This window comes from Camarhynchus parvulus, chromosome 5 (genome assembly GCF_901933205.1).
Source record: "Camarhynchus parvulus chromosome 5, STF_HiC, whole genome shotgun sequence".
Taxonomy (NCBI): Eukaryota; Metazoa; Chordata; class Aves; order Passeriformes; family Thraupidae; genus Camarhynchus; species Camarhynchus parvulus.
The window spans coordinates 14617543-14633238 of record NC_044575.1 but is presented as its reverse complement, the minus strand read 5'-3'; the positions used below and the strand labels follow the sequence as shown (position 1 = coordinate 14633238).

The 15696-nt window shown below is 37.7% G+C and overlaps 1 protein-coding gene across 2 annotated transcripts in view; it reads left to right on the top strand.

Moving 5' to 3' along the window:
* The window catches only part of KCNQ1 (potassium voltage-gated channel subfamily Q member 1), a 329005-nt gene that overhangs the window by 101863 nt on the left and 211446 nt on the right, over nucleotides 1–15696 (top strand). The gene's annotated exons all lie outside the window — the stretch shown is intronic.

Genomic DNA, 15696 nt, shown 5'->3' with positions numbered 1-15696 from the left:
TATGAAATGCAAGTCTTTCCATTTCAGCAGCACTTTCTCTAATGGTCAAATTATGTTCTACATTGGAAGAAAAGCTCTTTTTGATCATTATTATTGCAAAAAATATCTGAAATAGCCCTGTAGGGGGGTGTGCATGGGGGGTGGTATTTCCCCTTCTGGAAGAAGATTTTCCACTTGTATTTTATGCTAAAATGGTATTTCAGGTTCTCAGATTATTCTTTAAAAAAAAAAGAGTTGCAGCAGATTTTTCTTTAAATGCCTTTAAAACTAAATCTTCTGATGCTGTGTAATTCAAAAAATCCTGAAAAATGTTAATTGTTTGCCATAGTAAATGTGTGGCAGAATATCCTCTAGTAGAGGAATTAAACAATTTTTTCCACTCTAGAAATGTGAGGATTTCTGCAGTGAAACCACAGATGAAAATTCTTGGCATACTTGTATTTCTGAGGTACAAAACATGCAGAAATGCCTGCTGCCAACTTCCAGGCCTTCTTCCTATACACTATAGTTAGCAGAATACTAAATACTACAAAATACTCTTTAGAGCCATTTTGGAAGGGCATTTATTAAAGAAAAAGAAAATATTTGGGTGGAGTCTTCCCTGTCCCCAAGCAAAGGTATTGTCATTTTCATCTGATTCAACCAAGTGTACATCTGTTTGTAGACGGGGGATTTAGGAGACTTGTATTCTGGAAGATTTCTTAGTACAAGCAGGAGGAGGAAGTAATAAATTTCCTCAAGCCTTAGACAAGAAAAATGGAGCAACAAAACCACTTTTTTTTTTAAATAAACTTGTAGCTAGGAGTTTCCATTATCCTTCCTGAGTCTGGGAAATATGTAATTATTTCTTATTGATATATTTCACAAGGCACTATATCATCTTTAAGTCCAATTTGGGTAGTAGCTGAATAGGTAGTGTGCTTCAGGTGAAGAACCTCCCCAAATGAACACTCTCAACTTTCAGCAACTTATATAGTTCTCTTTTACTCCCTTAATTTTTGGTTGTAACCTTTGTTGAAATTTCCCTGGATTGCTCTAAGGCACGAATGATGGGACAGTACAAAATGTGTCCCCCATGCACTTGAATTGAGTCTCTGCTAGGGTGGAAGAAAATAGGATTCATTGGTTCTTTTGAGACTTTTTGTTTCGATTCAAAATGAAATGAATTGGATGAAATGTAAAACTGGGTAAAATATTAATTTAAATCAATAAAAAATTAATTTAAATGTGTCTGTTTGAAACATGGGCGCCTAAATGTAGATACTGAGACTTGTTTGCTTGAAAGTGCATGTACTTTGTGCACAGTTAATTAAAAGGCCTTAAACAATGTCAGATCAGCACCAGATATGAGGGTTAGTCAAAAAGTTAGTGAAAATCCTGTGTTTTTTAATGCAAACCCAAGTACTCAACAAAATTATGGCACTAGCTACAGTATAGACAGGTCAAATGAAGTGTGAGTATATCTAGTTTCAGGTCTTAAAAGCAGTACATACTCTATCAGAGAAGCAGAAACACAAAGACATTTTCAGAATTGGAAGCATAATGTAGAATACTTGACCTGAGGATTCATGGATTTGGGATTCATGGAACTATTTCCTGTCCAATTGCAACATGTCCATTAACTTATCCATTTATCACAGAAAGGTGACTCCAGAATAGACATTAATTTTTGAAAGTCATGAATACTCCAGAATATACATTAATTTTTGAAAGTCATGAATACTCCAGAATAGACATTAATTTTTGAAAGTCATGAGTAAATTTTACATAGTTAATTTGAGACATATAACTAGAAAGCTTTTAGCCAACAGTATGAAAAATATTTCCTTTTGACAGGTAGCACAGATATGTCAGAAGAGTGGGGCACGTGCTGTGGTACTGAAAAGCAAATACTTGACATCCTTGTGGTTTAGAAACCAAGGAGGCCGAGTTCTTTACCTTCACTAGTCCTGGAAAGTAAATACCAAATTTCAACCCTTGTGGTAAAGGGCTTAAGGCTTCCCTTTAAATTAAATTTCAGAGCCCTGCTTGTTTATGCAAAAATTGTTCTCTTTTGGTAAATGTAGATGCATATTCTCACTGAGTTTTATAGGACTAGTTCTGTGTCTAGTAATAAAAATGCAGGTGTGGGGGTTTTTTGGCAGGACATATGTCCAACTCTATTTTAAACCTGTTTTGAAATAAATGTTGTATTTAATGTAGCCCTATTTCTGTGGAATTGCTAGTGGGAAGTCTTTCATTAAGAAAGACTACTCTATCAGTTAACCACTATCAGTGCCCCTTTGAGGAAACAAAAATAATAATTAAAGGACATTGAAGCCTGATGTTCAAACAGGAAAGCTTATAAAATGATCTGTAACAGCTGAAAAAATGCAGTACACAGTGTGTGGTTTGTGATAGAACTTGGTCCTTCAGTTTAATGCTTGCTGTGGTCTGTTGTGTTGTAAAAGTGAAATAGAAAAGAAGACTGCAGCAATACCAGCCTGCTTCTCTGGACTTCTCACTCGTTTATTTCTCCCAGTGTGTTCCCAGATTGTCTCCTGCTCTGTTTCACTGTGTTGGCTCTTTTGTTTTATTTGCATTTTAAATCAGTGGAAAATCGATGCTACTTGTAGCTGAACCTCAGTTACCAAGAGACTCTTGCCCTGTGTTTGTGTAATTGCTTAATTTTAGCATTAGTGTGGATCCAGTTGACTGCATGTATTTCTGGGTGTAAGCATTAGCTAACATGGCATATTTGTGATCCTGTTATTGGCCGTATCAAAACAACAATAATTCTTGATGTTTTAATGACTCTTCCCCAGATGTTTCAGGTATGTCATAACTAGGGTGATGAAAATGCATTTAATTAGTTAAGCATTGGGCTTGTCTATTTACATATAGAATAATTTTCTTCCTCCAGAGATATACTGATGTGATCTTAGATTTTATACAGTGGGCTTACACTCAAATGAAAGCTTTACATTAAAAACAAAAAGCACTTTATTTTTGTTATTAAGTGTATTTCCGTCCTGAAAGCATTCTGTCGTGACATTTTAAAAATAAACCCCTCCTTGTTAAACAGTGTAATAGATGTAATAATTAAGCAAACAGATTTAGGACTTGTTAATAATTTCCAGAAGGAGAGGACATGATAACAGATGGACATTTCTGAATTATTGGAATGGATGCTTTTGTTCACTTTGAAATATTTGAGGTAAAGTGTGCTGGTAAACACTGAGTGCGGTGTCCGTGCTGCTGCAGTTACCACTGGCTTTTGTAGGAAATAATGTTTTCTTTCTCTTTTCTTTTATATTTTTATGAAGTATTCTGTGTTTTAATTACCAGTATATAGGTTGTTGGCAAGAGATACAACCACATTGCCTAGAACAAACAGTGCTGTATTTGTCTTATAACTGTCTCTTTTCTTTTGGATTATCAGTGAGTGGAATCCCTATTTGCTTTGATTTGCTAGGTCATATTGTAAAAGATTCCTGCTTTTATCTTCTTCTATACCAAAATGACCTTCTGAAGTCTGAGCAAATATTTCAGTTTCACTCTCAAAAGGGCCAGATGGAAGAGCTGACTTCTGCTGTCACAAGAATTCTCTTTGAAATGCTGTTAGCAACATTTAAACCATGACTTCCATGGGGTCCATTTTATCATTAATGACAGGGCACATTAGAGGAGCAGTGATAGCAGCTATGTAAGAACATCCTTGGGTTAAGACCAGAGCTTAATGTTCAGTCATCACTGGTTACTGTCACATGCCATTTTTCCAGTCATTTGCTTGACTTGCTACAGGAAAGTCTTCAGTGCTTGATGATGCTGAGCAGCATCTTTTTTCATTCAGCATGTTTCAGTGTGTCATCAAGCTCCCTAAGGAATTCTGCTTACAATCTGCTGATTTAATAGTAAAAGGGGAGGACTGTTTCCCTCAGTTATTCCCTTTGGTGTGGAATGGCATTATTATTGTTGTGCTGAGACAAGTGTGACATTAGCAGGGGCTGTTGCCACTGGATATATATATATATTCAGCCATCCTATGCCTCACCTGGCAGCCCTTTCAGCTGGTGCCCGTTCTGTGTTTGTATGATATGGAATGAGGGGATCCCAGCATACAAAATCCTGTGTTCTGCATCTGATGTCCAGGCAGACTTGGCTAAAGTTGACTGACTGTGTCTTCTGTAAGACAGGCAGTTATTTACAGTATTTATTTTTGTATGTGGATTAACCTGAGATGTGCTGAAGACTTGGGCAGTTTTTCATGGTGTCTTATTTCACCCTTGACACTGCAGCAACTGAGCAGCTTCTGACAGTGCAATCAGTGGTGTGGTGAACATCTGTCTGTGTGGTTACTTACCTCTTTTATCTTCAGGGAGATTTTCTTGTGTACTGTGGTGGGTGGTTGCTTTTTTTTCATAGATTAGACAGAGTGTGCAGTTTATGTCTATAGCTCTGAAGACCAGAAGGGATAATCAGGTTCCCTTTGATCCTGTAAAAGGCTGTAGCACTCCATCAAGCTGCAGCCTTGCTATGCTGTGTTTTTAATATGAGCATAATCACAGTAAAAGACTTGTATCTAAGAATTAACAAGATTTAAAAAGGCAGGAAAGTAGAGTTTGCAATTTCACATCTCCTCTTTTTATTATGTTAACTTTCTGGTTTTTTATTGGAGAGGGGAGTGCTGTGATATACTGGTGCTATTTGCTAGAAGTCAGTACTGTCCAAATATCTCCTGTGTTAGAGGTTGCAAACCTGTATGAAATAAGACTCTCATGGTCCTTTCTGCCTTACTGCAAATTGTCACTGATGCATTCAAGTGCAGTGCAAAATTACTGTTTGCCTATTTTATGTTACTGACATGGTATAAAAGTAATGTGTTGACTTTTTCTAGTGTACAAACCGTCTAGGCAGAAGCTAAGATAGCTTAGCTATTTCTTTTGTATTGCAGATGAACGTTGCATTCCTTGGTCTCCAAGTGCTGCTTTACATCTTGATTGATGTTGAGTAATTAAACTAGACTCCAGCTGCTTAGTGATTCAGAAGTACAGGGCTCCTCTGCTGTAAAAACAACAAACAACTCCCCACTTACTAACTTTTATCATTGTTTACTTTGGGCATCATGCAGAATGATAAGTGCAAAACCTTTTTATTATTTTAATTTTTATTGAATGGGGGAGACAATAAAAATATCCTACTTTTATCTAATATTAAAAAAGTTAAATTTTTTATCATTGTCTTGAGTTAATTCCCGAATTCAATTTCAAGACAGGAATAAAGTTTTCCTGTTATGAGGAAAGAGAATTGCTTTACTTGTTGTTTAGATACGTTGTGTATACCAAAAGAAGTTAAAAACTTAATTGATAATGGATGCACGTTCATTGGGAGTTATTTTATCCAATAAAAAGGATATGTTTAATAGCATTTAGAATTTTATTAGCGATGCAAAAATTAATGGATTGTTGCCAACACCAGTTGGTTTTCTGGTTTTTTTTTGTTTGTTAGGAAGTTGCAAAATTTAATACTTGTAAGTAGCATTTAGATTGGAATACTCCAAAATCTATGGGCAGCATTATGCCTAGAGATGCTGCATAGACTGTGCTAAATCTGTGCAGCAAGCATACTGGATTCAAGGTCAGAGCTTTCCAGCAGGAAAACCTGGTAGCAGTACAAGGTTGTAGGAATGCCTGTCAAGGTCAGTATGTGGCAGCCAAGAGACATCATTGACCACTGAGGTGTATTCCATGTGCAGACACAAATTAGCAAATGCATTTTTAGGAAAAAAATTATTCTGATATTGGTCAAAATATTAGTGTTTGTTTAAAAAAAATAATAATTCTTTAGTGAAATGATGGCTGTGGATGTGAGTGTAGTCACAGATATCCATGTCTGTGCTTGGGGCAGAGTTGGAAACCAACAGTGCCTAACAAGGAAATAGTTCATCTGATATATTTTTGACCTAATCATCTAGTTCCAGGCTGAGCTATCAAGTCCAGGCATGGAACATTATGGTATTTAAAACCAATAACACATGTGACCTTTGTGCTTCAATACCTGGATCACTGATTTTAATAAGGTCTAGTTAGAGCATCTTTTGTTGTAAAGTACACTTTGTTGGAAAAATGGGCATCAACAGCTGGTTTAAATAGTGCTAAACAGTGCGCCAGAGCAGCAATGCTAAATGAAAATACTTTTCTGTAAAGTGTTAACGCACAGGGAAACAATTCCAAGAGGTGTAAATGGGTTAGTTTACCTGGCCTAATACTGTAATTGTCCAGGAAATTACATGATGTACATTCTGTGGGTAAAAGTGACCTGAAAATTGCTTGAATGTATTATCAATACATTTTTCTTATTAACTTCATTCACAGTATCTTACCAAGAAATGGTTGCAGGTTTTTTCATAAGCAAATGCTACTCCCAGTTCGACCAGTACCCAGTTCAGACTAAATGTAGTGTTTTCCTCTTGCTGTATTTCTCTGGAAATTCAATTACAACATTGACACATTAAACACTTTCTTCTGCAGCTACTCTTTCTGATCACTATTGATGATTTTTTTCCGAAGTTAAAAACATGGCCAAGGATGATTAACACCCTGTTGGTGTAGCAAAATTTACTGCAGTGGGAAGGATTTGGTTTACACATTTGCCAAATCCATAGCAGAGCTGTAAAATCGGGAGTTCTCTGCATCATCCTGGATGCTGGGTGTGTGAAGTGCAGCATGCATGGCCTTGGCACTTGCTCTGGATAGAAAGCTCATAGAAGATCATGGAACTCTTGATTAAATTTTTTTGTGTGTGTGTGTGACTACAAAGACTGAATATAGTTGTGGTTTCTCTGTGGGTCTCAAGAACTTTGTCACCCCATGTGTAGAACTGTATGTTTTGTTTTACTTCCAGCAGGAAGTTCAGCTGGGAAAAACTGAAGTATTTTCACTATCTTGCAGACAAAATATCTTAAATATATTACACTACTTGTCAGCTTGTTAGCAAACTAAAGCTAAGCACTGACCTATTGCCTGTGGTTGTGTTTTGGTCTGTGCTTTTCTCAGGTTCCTGTATCCCTCTCAGTTCTGTGGTTACTGAGTGCTTTTTGGAATAAAAATAAATACAGAAGCTTGTTATTGTGAACTTGGCCTGTTACTCCTTTATGTCTGTCTTTCCCAAGGAAAACTGATGTGTTTGTGTTCATTTTTCCCTTTCCTCTTCCCACGTAAAATGTGGAGTATAATGTCAAAAGGGAAATGAATCAAAAAGTGGTAACTGGTGGTGATGGTGGTCTATCCTCATGTCATTTTGATCAGGGCCTGCCCAACAGCCAAACCCCATCTCCTGTGCAGCCAAGTGTCATTGGTACAGAAATGTGACTGTTCCTGAAAAGGGGACTTGTTGAGTGGCGTGGCTCCCAGGGACTTGATCTTTCAGGAATTTTGCATCCCTAAAAATTACAGCCTTGAAAACAGAGGCAGAGAATGTTCAGCATGACACAATGTCCTGCAGAGAGCTGGTGAAGTGAGCAGAGGACAGCAGAAACGTAACATTCATTTTGTGAGTCTTGGTTAACGAGAGGTTGTGAGGATGCATTTTGTAGGTGTAGTGTTTTTTGGAGGGATGGCCCTTCCAAGGAGGCCAGTTCCATAATCCAGACTGTGTAAGATTGGAGAACACCAGATGATGCCAGAAAAGTTGTGTGGTCATTACAGAATCAATATGAAGGGCAGTGAACAGAAAGCTGGTCCTTGCGTTACTTGAAATTACTTATTTGTCTGTCTGACATTAAGTTCACTTTGTTGAAACTTTTAACATGTAGACAGTGAAATGTACTTGAACTATCCTCATGACTTGATTTTTTTCCATGTAGTGCAGCTTTTAATTGAAAAAGCAGTGGAGACCTTGTATCTATTTTTTTTCATAATCAGTACCTATTTGGCACAGTCTGTAACTTGAGAGCAGCTCATAGATACGAAAGTCATACCAGTGCTGCTGAAAATTTTCACACCAGTATGTACGTAATTTGATTTTTTTTAAATAAAAGCAAACAAAAAAATTGGGAACCAACAGCTTCATTTATTTAAAGCATGTGATTTTATTATAGAAATGTCTAATACTTAAAAAATAGCTCATTATTTTTATTTGATTATAGAACCCCAAAATATCACAACATTCCTCACTACAGTGTAAAAGAAAAAGTATTTATTTTCTCTTTCCACCCTCTACTCTTTGCTATTTTTAAAACTGGGCAGCATTTAATGGTTCTTGTTATTACCCATCCCATAAAATAAATGGGTAATGCAGCCGGAACAGGAGGTCAGGTGCCTAATTAAATAGATGTTACAAAACTTCATCTGTGTTGAAACTGTGATAAATACACTAAAAAGTTGGCATTCCAATCACTATTCTTGATTTTTAATTTCTTAGAACTTCAAAATTTTTAGGTTTTGTGAGAAATGTCTTTGTTTGGAAGGAAAGGTGAAGATTTGCACTGTGCTTTGCCCCAGAGGATTTGCAGTGTGGTTAGTGTATGTGGAGCCTATGCCAAGGACCGGAAGGTAGTAGACCAGAAATAGCTGTGTTTGAGTCCTAAATTGGCTGCTGGGATAATAAATAATGGGGGGATGCAACCATAGTGTTTATTCTTCAGTGAACTTAGAAAGTGTTCTCAGTCCATCTGCTTTTTATTTTAGAAACCTAACCCAATTCTGCCCATGTAAAGATTTGAGATGCTAATTTTGAATTTTGGGGGGGGTTTTGGGGTGGTTAGCTTTTTGGTTTGGATTTTTTTTTTAGACCACCCACACTGGGGCACCTGCCAGGTTTTCTGGGGTACTTCCTTTGCTGTGCAGGACTCTGAGGTTTTCTCTAAGTGTGTGTGCTGCGTCTTATCCATTCATCATTATTACATCTTAATGTAGGTTTCAGGTTTGCTAAATTATGTTAAATCACTTCCATATTGAAACACATGAATAATTTTAAATGACTACAAACAGCAGGATCAGATTATTAGAGCTTTTAATTGTTTCTGTCTTTTTGTCTGAAAGCTTGAAAGCTTTCAGACTTTTCCTGTGAGTTATGAACTGAAAAATAATGTATGCTATAGACCTTGCAGTATTTCCACCAATAGCACATCTGAGCCATGGTACAACTAGGAGCTCTTTTTCTGAGGGAGGCACAGTTTAAAGGTATGAACTTCTCACAAAAACAGTTCAATATAGATCATACCTAATGGAGCTGTAGTCAGTACAGTTTGCAGATCAACTGAGAGAAGAATGTATTATTAAAAATATTTGAATGGCAGGAGTCTCTTGTTTGTTAATAACTTTTTTCCTTATGCATGCAAGGTGTTCTTGTGTCAGAAAGATCTAGATAACAACAAGGAAAAAAAAGGAAGGGAGGAAAGGATAAAAGCAAGCCAAGGATATGAAGTCTGAGAATATTCACATCTGAATTGCAAGTTTCAAGTCCAGTTCCTACCTGATTAGGCATTTGTGTAGACTGCTGAACATAAAACGTGCAGTAGAGAAAGGAGATTGATAGCTCTACAGAGTTACACTTTGATGGAGAAAACATTCAAAGTGCATGTGGCAGTAGTGACAGGTTTAGTACAGAGAATGAAAAAAGAGGAGAAGAGGGTTGGGTTTGGGTAGTGGGAAAACAAAATGAGTCAGAAAACTGTACCTTAGTTCCTGTGTTCCCCTTGTCCCATCTGTGCTCCCTTTGGTCAGCTCACTGAAAGGCTGGAATGAATTGGGTTGGGGAGGCTTGGAGAGGAAGGGGAAAAGTCTTGGGGGTACTGTGGAGAAGCAGATGGGTTGTAAGAGAATGAGAGAGGAGGAAAGAGAGTAATTGAAGGATGTAAGCTCCAGTGAACAGGAATAGCTGTATCAGCAGCGGCAGGAGGAAATGAGCTGAGGACATGGGAGGAAAGTCAGCTGATCTTGGTGATACCACTGGATGTGTTTATGTTTGGGATGTGATGCCTTTAATTCTGTTGGCAAATTGATGTGTTTCAGACTCAAATCATTACAGTTGGCTTGATTGCTTCATCGTTTTCTGGTATTAAATTTGTGATGCTGCCTTCTAGACACCTTGGTTCTCCTCTAGGAACTATGTGGCTGTATATTCAGAAGTAGTAACTCCCAGGAAATTAACTTTGCCATTTCTTAGTGCCTAGGTTTCCATCCAAATAATTTGAAAAGTGAATGTTTCTCCTGTATGTGTCTATGAGCCCACTTGGACTGTTGAAGTCCTTTGGGAATTTTCCCTTGGTAGTACAGTTTGTTTCACATGTTGAACCCAGGCTTCTGTGTTCAGAGCTGGCAGTGGGTCACACTGGGTGTCTGATCCAGCGAGCTCAGCTCACACTCCTGCTATTTCACTTCATTGAATTCATTTCATAACTGAACTACAGGGCCACCCAAGTGGTTAGAGGGATGGAGCACCTCTCCTATCAGGTTAAGACTGAGACAATTTGGGTTGTTCACCCTGGAAAAGAAAAGGCTTTGGGGTGACCTTATTGCAGCTTTCCAGTACCTGAAGAGAGCCTATAGGAAAGATGGAGAGAGACTTGTTATAAGGATATATAGTGACAAGACACAAGGGAATGGCTTCACACTGGAAGAGGACAGGTTTAGATCAGATATAAGAAAGAATTCTTTACTGTTAGGGTGGTGAGACACTGGCACAGATTGCCCAGGGACGTTGTGGATGCCCCATCCCAGGTAGTGTTCAAGGCCAGGGTGGATGGGGATCTGAACAACCCAGTTCAGTGAAAAGTGTCCCTGCCCATGGCAAGGGGTTTGGAGCTAGATGACCTTTAAAATCCCTTCAACCCAGCTCATTCTGTGAACAAAGAGGTTGCATAAAGAAAGCAGCCTTTGAGATTGAAAACGCTGTTTGCTTTAAATATTTTTTTCCTTATGTTGTTCATAAATGTGACCGTGATTTAAGATCCCGTCACTTTGGTGTTGTGCAATGCTGTTTTCCAAATTGCTTTCCATCATCCCTAGCTTACATTTTATTTTTTCATAGTTACAAGAACTGAATAGCTCTAGTTTCATACTTAAGAAACTAGCTTAATTACTTGCTTTAGTGCGTTTTTTCATATTAAGATGCGAGAAATCACACTTCTAATGGAAGGGGATCTAGTTCAGCACAAGGGGGCAGTCATGTCATACATGAAATTTTCCCTACTTTGGAGTTACTCAACTATGGATTAATAGACAAATGGGTAACTAAATTTGCATTGCAGAGTGGCATGAGTACAGTCTTACATTTCAACAGGCTTCACTGATGCTTCAAGTAGTGTGTTTGCTAGAATTTTAGGAAAGATTTATTTGTAATCCTTATTTTGAAGGATAAAAAAAATCGGAGTGTGTATGATAAATTGTTTCAGTCTAAAGGTTAAAAATACATATATATGTATGTGTATGATAATGTAAGTGTTAGATGAGATGACTGCAGTGCTTTCCACACTTGTCACCTACAGACTCAAGTGTTAATATCACCTCAAGATTGTGAAATAAGAGGAAATCTAAACATAATATGTATTTTAAAAACTCTGGATTTAAAGGATTTTAGTTGGAAAGTGTACTTGGTTTTAAAGTTGTTGATCTCTGAGAACGATTGAGCAGAAGATCTCTCCAAATTTGTTTTGGATATGAGATAGGCCAGTGCTCAGGAAGCCTTATTTCCATCCTTCTGGGACCTGCTCCTTGCATTCCTAAAGACCAGTTGGGTGATGTTCAATACCTGCAGATTCAGTACATTACTGCCATCAGGGCTTGTGGGGAAGTATTTAAACTTCAAGTTGGCCAGATAAGTGATAGTATTTTCCCCCAGTCATTCTGCTTTGTGTTTGAATGATCCAGCTACTCCCAATACAAATTTGAAACTGTTTGATTTGCCTTGCAGGTGAGGTTGCATGAGCACAGTGTTCCAGAACTATAGTTTTAAAGTAAGGTGATTTTATTCTTTATCTGTCACAACATATCATGGAAAAAGTCTTGCAGCATGGGTCTTGAGCACAGCTTTCAAACAAGTTTCAGACATAGGTCCATGATGAGAATAGGTCTCAGTAGAGAATGCAAGGTGGAAAAGAAGTTAACAACTTAACATGTTATCTAACTCTAAGTTTGGAATCTGTTTCCTGTTAAGAGAGAACACATATTTAAAAGCTGATAGACCTTTAGTATTCTGCTGCTGAGCAAGGTTACCTATAGTGTTCTGTCACTTTAGCATGTCAGAATCTCCCTGGTTTCTGGAAACTATTAAAAGAAAAAGGAAGCAACCCTTGAAAGATGAGAAAAAAATGTTGTAATGGTGCTGGAACCACTGAGTGCTCAACTGGATATAAATAGGGTGTAAGTGACTCAGAGGGGTGATAATCCTGAAGTTTATGTTGCCATCTCCTAGCATGTCTCACTTGAGGTCATTATTGTAGAAAGTGACTTTTTCCTTGCAAAATTATGATACTTGGGAAGTTGCATTTTTTTAAATGTTTCCTTATCATGGCTGACAGCATTTTGCTGTGCATATTATTGTTGGCTGAATAATAGTTTCATGAGATATGGCATACTATGCTGTCATGAAAGAATAAAAAGATTCAGGTGATTTGTCCTTCATGAGTTCCCTTATTTTAACTTCCTTTGCCAGGTGGATCAACAAGAAAAAATTGGACAGATGTGCATACATTGCTGCATAGGGTTATTTGATCCTGTTGTCTCCATGTCACTCATCCCCAGAGGACTTTTGAACTTCTTGTCTGGCCTTACCTTAATTTCATAGGATTTAAGTCTAAATTATACTCCATTTCATTAACTAAGCAGTTGTGTAGGATAGGAGGAAGAGGGAAAGCTCAAAGGTGGTTCCTCCACTGAAGTGAAAGTCTTACAACCCACAAAGGGAGTTAAACAACCAGGTTTTGTAAATTCTCCTGTGCATAAAACGGTTTCTTTTATTAGAGAAAGGATGAGATGTTACTGAAGTTGAGAGTTGGAAAATGCCTGTAATTAAATGAGAAGCCCTATGAAGGTAAAGATACAGGTAAACTCCACATGAGCAATGAAATTGTGAGGGAGGTGGCTATGACAGGCTGTTTTCTCAACCTTGTTTGCACTTCTTGTAGTAAGCCAGTATCTTTACAGCAGTTGAATGACTGACATCAGGAGCCAACCCCTGTCCTCCAGATAATTTTTCTCGTCTTCTTGACAGGTAGGTTCAGATTGATTTCATACGACACTTTGATGGACGTTTCAGTTCAGGGAGTGAATATTTCACTCTCACTCACGCCCAAACTAGTGAGATTACACTACCCTTGAACTAGGCATTTCCTCTTCTAGCATCTATCTGTCTGCTTCCAATGTGAAATGTTGTATATTCTACTCCTGGTTATTGAAGGGAAAAGTAGATACAGCAGCTCTGTTTGGGACAGATGGGGAGAAAGGTACTGCAGCAGTTCTTTGACAATGTAAGGTTTAGAGTATCAGTGAAGCTAATTAATTTTTCTGACAGCAGTCAGTATATTTTACTTATCTCCATTAAGAGACAAAATAAGTGAGATGTACATGAGGCCTTAACAATTTTTTTTTCTTGAAATTACATCTTATAACAATTTCATAGGAATCCATCATTGACTCTTCTCCAGTACTTGTTCCTCTAAGCTGTTGCATCTGAACTCTGTTTTTGATGCATTCAGGAAAGGGAAAGTCCTGCTGCCTTATGGGCAGGGAAGTAAGCTGCAGTGTGCTAATTAGTCTTGCTTTATTAAAGGTAGTTGATATGTTCTTAGGAGCCTTCTTATAAGGTTGTTAAACTACATTTTCCATCAGATGGAAATAGTTAAAGGTTTTTTCATCATCTTGTCATGAGTCTTGGTAAATCTGTGGATAAATCGGTGGCTGGGTCCCTTTGTCCCTTTTGTCCCTTCTTTTCACCAGAAAGACAAAGTGTATAATTTCATAATCTGTCTTGTATTTTTAAAAATAATTTACATCTACCTTTTTCTCTTGTAAATCTTTGCTATAGGATAAAAGTTGTCAAAGTCTGAAGGATGAAATTTGAAGTGGTAGCGTGTATATTTTCAGAAGTTCAGTTTTAACTTTGGGCAGAGGCTCATTTATAATCCCCATTGGACAATGCGTTTGTTCTCTTCGACAGTTGAATAAGGGGAAAAGACATCTTGAAAAATGTGTTCCTGTCCTCTTTTTCTGTGTGCTTTTCTCTGCATCTGTGCTTAGCAGAATCCCTCAGGGTATCCTGAATTGTATTTACCAGGAAGAAAGAATACCTGATTAGACCTGATTATGGTGTCATCAATTAACTTATATGACTCAAAAGTGAAGCTTGCCAGTCATTTTAAAGCTCTGGATAATGAAGCTCAGGAAGTTTGTTCCTACGGCAAATTTCTTCAACCTTTGTTTAAAATAGTATAAAATAACTTCCTTTAATTGGGGAAATACATTGTTGGCAAAAGGCAAGGGCAAACTATAACTCTTTAAACATTAGAAAACACGAGTCCATCATATCTGACAAGTTAGAACTGGTTTCTCTGCACATCCAATAGTAGACAAGTGGCATTAGTGTAATAATTAAAGCTTAATCCATGTAGTCATAAGCTATTATAAGTAATTGTGACTATCGCAGCCTATGAGTTTTTCATTTCTTATCTTTCTGAGTGGGCTTTTTCCCCCCCCTCCTTAAAGGAAGGGAAATGCCTCAGTGCTTTTGAAGGGCTGGTAGGACAGCTTGACAGTTATGTAAGCAGCTGTCTGCAGAAATTCATTAAATGTCTGATTGTGCATAGCCATGTCTGACCCTCGGTGTGCTCATGCTGAGCTTCCCCCCCGCCAGCTACCTTCTCATCTCTGCCTCATATTGTGGATATTCATTTACAGGGATGCAGACTTTGCTGGTCCTCCTCACAGCAAAGTATGCCATGATCCCTTTAACTTTGTGGGCAGGGGTTCACAAAGTTAATGGGGTTCATTTTTCTATGAAATTCAAAAGGAATTTGATGTCTAAATGGTGTGACTTCACAGCAGAATGAATATGGTCCCATCCACATATTTGCTTCTTGCTACTTTTCTGTTTGAGGCTCTTCCATTTTCTTAGGTGATGTTCTAAGAAAGTGGGGGCTTTTTAATGTCCAACTTTACCTGATTCTGTGTTTGAAACTACTGGTGTTTACCTGGCAATTCTAGCATAATGGAAAGCTGCAGACTTTTAGTATTGCAAGTGGTGTTCAACAACTCATATATTTGGAACTGGTAACTTCACATCTTGTGCATATTCTATTCTATGTTACATCCTTTAGTCCATTTCCTGTATTTAGATTTTTCATGTTTCAACATCATTGTTCCATTTAGTTTTCTTTTTAAAATGAAATTTTATCAGGACTTTTAAAACAGATCTCACAGCTCATGTGTTTGTTAACTCTACCTATGTGATGATGCCATTTATAGCCAAAAGAGTCTTAAGAACAATGTGGGATTCCTTCTGGCTTCTGTTAAGATTTTTAACAGTTTGTTTTCATGGTCTGTTTTGGGTTTCTTTTTCAAAAAGAAAAAAAAAATCCCCAAGCTTAATTTTGGCTGAGAGGCTACAGGACTAAATCATGCAAAGACTGGAGCCACCAGACTTAATGGGGTTTGTCAGTAACCTAAAGATATGCTACAGCTGAGAGTTTTTGGCAAACATTTTCTGAGACAAGGTATTGGT